Raw genomic sequence first — 7,094 nt, 5'->3', positions numbered from 1 at the left:
TGATGATCACCCTATTTCTCTGGACAGTCTAATCCATAGGATAAAAATATTTTCAAACAAAACACATTCAGCTACATCATGCACATGATCTAGGTGCTGCTGTTGAAACTGGGTGGAGATGTAACACAGATTTCTACTTGCATTTAAACCTTTTATATTACAACTCCATTGAGAGGGATGGAGGCACTTGTCACAGCTATTGTTTCTCTTTCTGACCTTAATTGCCCTGTAAAGGTGTTTTTCCCCACCTGTCACACCAGAGGCAGAACTAGAAACTGCCACGAACAGCTGTGCAAGAGAGTGGCAGAGATGTATGACCATCGATATTTGATGTCAAAGCAAATTAAGCTCAGAGGCATTAGAGACAAGGTAAGCTTACAGGCCTGAATGTCTGAAGCAAAGCTGCATCTAGATCAAGACAGGGTTATTCTACCCTGCCTATCTGAGGTGTTGCAGAGTTTTCAGAGGCTTCCCACTGGGTAGGGTACAGTCAGCTGTGATGAGCTGATCCCAGATGTAGGATTTATTGAGACAGGGATGGACACTGGTGGGAGGTGGGAGCCATGCAGCGAGAATGCATGGCTTGATGCTAATGTGGGGGCTAGAGCCATCACCACTCAAAGTAATCCCCGCCAACTTTGGTGCTGGAATTAAATCCAGAGGGAACCCTGAGGTCATCTTGACCATGAAACTAATGGTGAAACTCATCTGTACTTGGATTTTCAGCTAAGAAGCTTCCTGCCAAAGCAGATGTGGGTCAAACCTAACAATTCAGATGATATGTTATTAATCAATTACTCTCCGAGGTTAAGACCTCAAAATCTCTCACTACATGGCGAAGAGTGTTCCTGTGATCACACAGCGTGAACGTGGCCCTCTTTCCTGAAGGGAATGGAAATTATTAAAGCAGGCACAGGCTGAGCGAGCTGCTGCATGGGAAGAGAGAGGGCTCTGACTCATCGACTCTGCAAACAACCGCATGAGACTGCAGTTTCACTTTTTGATGTGGTCTCATTACAGAAGCATATGCCAGCTCTACTATCACAATGAAATACTGTTCATTCCACCTGGCTAAGGACTGGGTGATTTTACTTTAGGTTCTGGGGAAAGAAAGCTGATGCTGCTGTAGTTGGCATTGTACCCAAGGGAGAATTCAGTCCTTAGTGCCTTCAGGGAGGAACGGAGACCTCCCACCCGTCCTCTTTATCACCTTCTTGGAGGAGAAAAGGGAGAGGCGTGCAGAAAGGCTGGGATCTTGTCCTCTGAGGCCTGTGTATATGAGAAACTGCTCAAGGAGACTGCAATAAAATAATGAGGCATCTGTTGTCTACATGCCAGACAACAATTATTGTATAAAATATTTGGTGAGACTAGGGAGTGCTCCTGGGTTTTATTATAATGACATAATAAGAGAAAACCTAAAAGAGAAGCTTTTGGATGCACAATCCCTCATTCAGTATCAGACGACCCTCCCTCTCCTGTACTGCGTGCATCAGAAGAGCATTGCACCGTGCCATCACTATGATTTAAAAATGCTCTTAAGCATAAGGAGCGTCAGTGCCTTTCCAGTGTGAAGTTACAAATTACATTAATTTTGGCATCTTCATTAAGAAATACCAAGAACCAACTAATGAGAGTCGCTGGGCTCTGCCTACTGGACACCTCCTCTGTTCTGTGGTCTCCAGCCCTGTGTCCAGGTGAGGATGCACCATAGCCTCGTGCCAGTATCACAGAATTGGCTGTTTCACATACATAAATTCACTGGAAAGTTCTCAGCCTAGTCTGGTCAACTGCAAATGTAAAAGTCCAAATCTGAAGATACAGTGAGAGCTCTTGGCCTTACTAACTCCTCTTCTGAATTTTAGATGCTGATTCCTACCTATGGAGAAGAGAAACACCATCGTATAAATAAAAACACTAGGTAATTATCTGAAACTCCGAGTCCTGAACTAACAAGAATTTGGTTACTGGATCCTTTTATTTTCCTCTTAATGGGAGATAACAGCTCCCACTCAATGGGAGCCTGAGCAAGCTCCCATTTGAAAGCAGTTAAAAATCTTTGTACAGAACATGAGTACCATTCCCTGAAACAGGGATGGATTATTTGATTAAAGCTTTGTCTTTGCCAGGGAACTAATTCCCTGAATTGAGAGAGATCCCCCTGGACTTTAATAGTGTGTGGATGAGGCCAGAAATAGGGCAAAGCTTGCTTTGGAGCACGCCACTTGGTTAAATACCTCTAGTGCCTGGATGAAGTGCCTGTTCGTTGATGAAGTGTGAAGTCATTTACACCTTTTTACCTTGCATTTTGCTGAGTAGGAGTGTGTACGCCTGGGTAGTCACCATGGAATAAATGACATGCTGTAAATTCACACCATCAATTAATTTCTTCATGTGCCCATGCTCTGAGGCAGAGGAACGCCCTGTTTCGGGATGGTGGGTGAGGAGAGGCGTGAGGACACTGTCAAAACAAAGCTGCTGCTGTGTGTATGTTGTAGGAAAATCAAGTGGCCGAGAAACCTTACGGCCACAAACTGCGTGCCTGCAGGCTTCCCCACGGCCCCGGCTGTCTCGAGGCACCGCCAGCAGCACACCAGCTCTGCCCTGGAGAACCGCACGGCAGGAGCTGGAGCGGTCAGGGTGCCAATATGCCCACTGATATTGGTGGGAACAAAAATTCCTTTCTGAGGGGGTCCTTGTAGTCACAAGTAGAACAAGACGAAAGATTCTGCAAGACAAGGTGGGGAAATCTTGTGGAAAACAAAAGAAATCTGAGTTTGTTTCAGTGTTTATTGTATGTTTGAAGGCATAGGGATGGGCATGCCCCCGGGGGGCCTTTGTTTCCTACACCCACCAGGGTCTTGGCTGTGTTCTCCCCATGGCAGGACTACCATGCGGTCCATCCCTGGATTTTTCAGCTTAATTTTCCTTTAAAAGCCTCTGGAGACTGCACAGGCCCTTTCTGTGGTGCCTATGCAGGCTCCTCTGGAGCATTTGGAGGCTCGCAGCATAAGGCTTAGGTGAGACCCAGAGTGACCTCCCTCCTGCGTGCTGTTTTCCCACAAAATTCCTGTGCGTGCAGCATTCATTAGATCCCCCGGCTGAAAGGATGAGGGCAGCATCACTTTCCAGTTTGATAAGGATGAACAAATCCAACAATTGCAATGCGAGGAAAGGGCCAGGCAGGGCTGGGAGGCTTCTGCCCAGCACGGGAGCTGCTGGAAGCAACCCCAGCACCGCTGCCTTAGCCCAGCTCTTGCAGCTAAACCAAAAAGTATCATTTATTTATTCATTCGTTTATTTACTGATATGTTAAATTTACTTTCCCCTTTAACTTTACTAAGTTGTGAAGTTAGGGCTGGGTGTTAAAATGCTCTCCCGATTCTGGAGTTGTTCACAGGGGTGCAGATAACGCGGCGGAGCCGCTCGTGCGCGGCGCTGGTTGGTGAATGAGGTGAAGTAAACCGAACAGCTTAACCACAGGGACCTGTTTTCTTTCTGCGCCGGAAACACCTGCCAAAAGGGCTGCGTTCACTCGGGCTGCACCAAGAAAAGCCCCAAATGAAACTTCCATCCATACAGCGGCAGGTCGCGAGATGACACCGGGTACGCGGGTTTACATGAAATGCAGTTCGCTTCAGTTTTTTATGGGGTGAACCATTTGGGATCCCAGGGCAGCCTGCGGCACGATGTAGCAGCAGCTCTTCTCCCAGCACAAGCCATCGTGGAGGGGACGATAAGCTCTGGCTCCACACACGGCAGCTTCTCCATCAACACCGCTGCTGCAGCCACAACCCTCTGAGCCCCCAGAGCACCAGTACCGTGCCCTTTGCCAAAACGGTGACCTTGCATTTCTGTAATCTGTCAACGGAGGAAGGGTGAAAGCTCCAGGTGGTTCACAAAGGGGAGCAGTTGGCTGCTTTTGTCCTCTCTGCACCCTCTGACATGCGGTTTGCATGCTAAAAGCCCACGCCGGGTCACAGCCCAGCAGCGCGAGTCCTTCGTGCACGTGGAGCTCAGCCTGCAGAGGAGGCGCAGGCCGTAATGCCTGGCTGGAGAAGTGGTTAAAGGTTTTCGCCTCCTCCTTTCGGCACCTACCCGCTGTGCACGATCCGCTGCCTGGGCCCTGTTTGTCAGCTCTTCTCCTCCAGAGGCTTGTCAATCTGGGGCACGTTTAAATGTCAAGAGCTGGGGAAAAGTCATCCTGCCTCTTTTCAGCTTTGCTAAAATGGGCTTGGTGAAAGCACAGGCGGCTTTCAGCAGACTGCGTCTGGTACGTTTTCCGTGCGTGCTGCTTGTCCTATAGGCAGATGTAACTTAGTCTCCATGGCTAGTTCCCTCCAGAGGTCTGTAGGGGTGCTGTGGTCAGCATGTCCAGCACAAAGCAGTGGCTGAGGGACACATCTAAATGTCTTTTAGCATTTTGGTTTGCAGCAGTGAACCTGCCAAAGCACGTCAGAAGAAGATGATCATGAGATTTGCACTGTGGCATGGACAAAATATTTTTTTTCTTGAATGGAACAAAATTGGAAACTGCTTCAGTGCTAACAGGGAAGGACGCAAGGACATGACACACAGATGGGTTGCTCTGCAGCTGAAATAATTCTGCATGCGTGCAGAATACACGTTCCATGGCTTCTCAGGATGTTTAGAAAACATGCCATTTTCCAAATGCTTTCAGTGTTATGTGAAGAGCTGGGTGATGTCCTCTCACTGCCACAGCCACTGGCATTTCTTTTTCCTGGCTGACTTCCTTACCTTTTTCTTCTCTCCCTTTTAAAACACAGACATAAAGAAAATGGAAATCAGTGGCAGAAAGCTAGCCATGTCCACGTATTCAGAGTTGGAGGTGATACTGGAACAGGAACAAGGTACACGGGTGGGTTTCTATTTTTCTCTGCAGACGGTATGTGCTGCCTCTGTTCCTCCCATGCGTAAAGTTCACCTTACTGTTAAATTTTCCTCATACGCAATGCAGAGCACAACGATTACACGTGCACGTTTATTCTATCACATGACCGACAGTGTTATACTTTAGTATCATACTCTATGATCTTTGTTGTTTAAGCCCCTAAAGGCTTTTATCCCAAAGACTGGTAGCAAGCAAACCTTGCACCACGTGCCTGTAGTGTGAGGACAGGAGAGCTCGTGCTGTCGCGTGATGGCGGATGAGAGGACCGGCTGCAACGTGGATTGGCCGGGCAGCTAATGCTACGGTGTGCTGCGGTGAAAGCCAAGCTGAGATGTGGGACTTGTTGTCTATCTGACACGGTCTTAAAGTAAATCTGAGTTTCTGGAGGAATGAGGGGAACGTGCCAGGAAGTAAAGAGCTGAATAAATCTAAACAAGTGGCTTATACAGGAAATTGGGGTGCTGCCTGCATAACACTATTGGAATTTGTAGCTAGAGGATTAGGTATCTTTATAAATGCCCAATGCAGAATGCACGGGTGAAATTAACACAAAAGGCGTTAATAATTTTAAGGTCCGAGTTCTCCACAACCAAAGCTGGGAGGATGCAGTGCCTCATGCTTGATCTCCATAAGGAGTTTGCTTTCTACCTCTAGTCTTTGCATTCATTTACGGGGAATTTTTAAGGATCATGTTTACACAAGATTTTGCCTCACTCTTCTTAGAGGCTGAGCATGGAAAAAGAAGAACAGGTATTTACCAGTAAAGTGGCTCTATCTGGTCACACTCATACGGTATAACAAGATTAAATTTGTCCGCTTAGGTAGTCAATTGATTTCCTTTCATTAGGAAGTGGCTGCATCTTGGTGCCATTAGATTACACAATTTTTTGTGCTATGACACAAAACTTCATCACTGATCTGCACAACGCCTAGCAGCTGTGCAGTGAAATCTGCTTGGAAGTTTTAACAATACATCACTTAAAGGCAATTTTGCTTTTCCGTGGCTGGCTTTGCTATCCACGAGTTGTTGCTGCAGTAACAGAGTCTCGGGATACACACTAGTAAAAGCTATTGGTGGTTGTACCATAGGATGACTATTTCACAGAAACATTTTCAGGATGTAATTTGATGAAAACTTTCTTCGGCAGGAGAACCAACCTATACCATTTTCTTACTTGGCCTCAGCTGGGCCAGTACAGCATTTTGTTGGACTACATGATAAAGTTAATCCTATTAGTTTTAACCTGAGGTTGTTTTTATATTTGCTCCAGATTTAGCCAAGCAAAGCGTACTAGCTGAGGGAGACTCCACAGGGAGGGAATAAATAGCAGTGGACGCAAAGTGGTGTAAGCTGGTATTGCTGCTGAGCAAACGTGAACCTGTAGGTTCAGCACAGCTTTTACACATTTGTTCGGAAGCTCTTTTCCCTGCCAGGAGTAACCTTTTGCTACTTGGAACCTACTTACACAGCTGATAAGAAACCTTTCTGGGACAGCTGCTCTGTGCAGTTATTCAACCGATTTTTGCAAGGTTCGTTCCTCTTCTGTAACTTTCTTCCCTGTTCCCTTGGCATCACCAACATCAGCAGGGACATCCCAAGAGGCTTTCCTAACTTTGAATCGATCATAGCGAGCCCTAAATCCTCTCTAAAAGCATTTTCCCCTCACAGCTCTAACAGACTACCAGTTCATAGTTTGATTTAATAGAGACTTGCTGGGTAAGGACAGAACATTCAACTGCACTCCTGAGGACAGCCTCAAAGTCACTGTCCCCGGTGCTGCCTTGGTTACCTGCTGTACTTGTGTGATGTACATCAGTACCTTCCTGGTAACACAAGGGGCAGCAAAATGGGTCTTGCAGTCACTTTTCCCTGACATGGAAATTCAGTATTACATTGGTTATTTTCTCCATAGCTAGTTGTCACCTAGGCAGCTCCTGAACACACGACACACGAGAAGATGCCATTACTTCAAACACCCTTGCTGTTAACAGAAGGTGACATTCAACCTTATGATCCTGCTTCACAGATAAGTGATTTAATCTGTATGAAATCTTTAAGAAGTGCCCCAATTAGAGGATGAGGGTTATTTATGTAAGAGCTGACAAAATGTTCTCTGCTACAAGGGATCCTTGGAACCAAGCAAGGTCACCTGTGATAGTTTAGGTTCATTTCAATTTAAGG

The sequence above is a fragment of the Anser brachyrhynchus genome, assembly GCF_964034855.1.
Source record: "Anser brachyrhynchus genome assembly, chromosome: 4".
Taxonomy (NCBI): domain Eukaryota; kingdom Metazoa; phylum Chordata; class Aves; order Anseriformes; family Anatidae; genus Anser; species Anser brachyrhynchus.
This window is presented reverse-complemented; position numbering follows the sequence as displayed.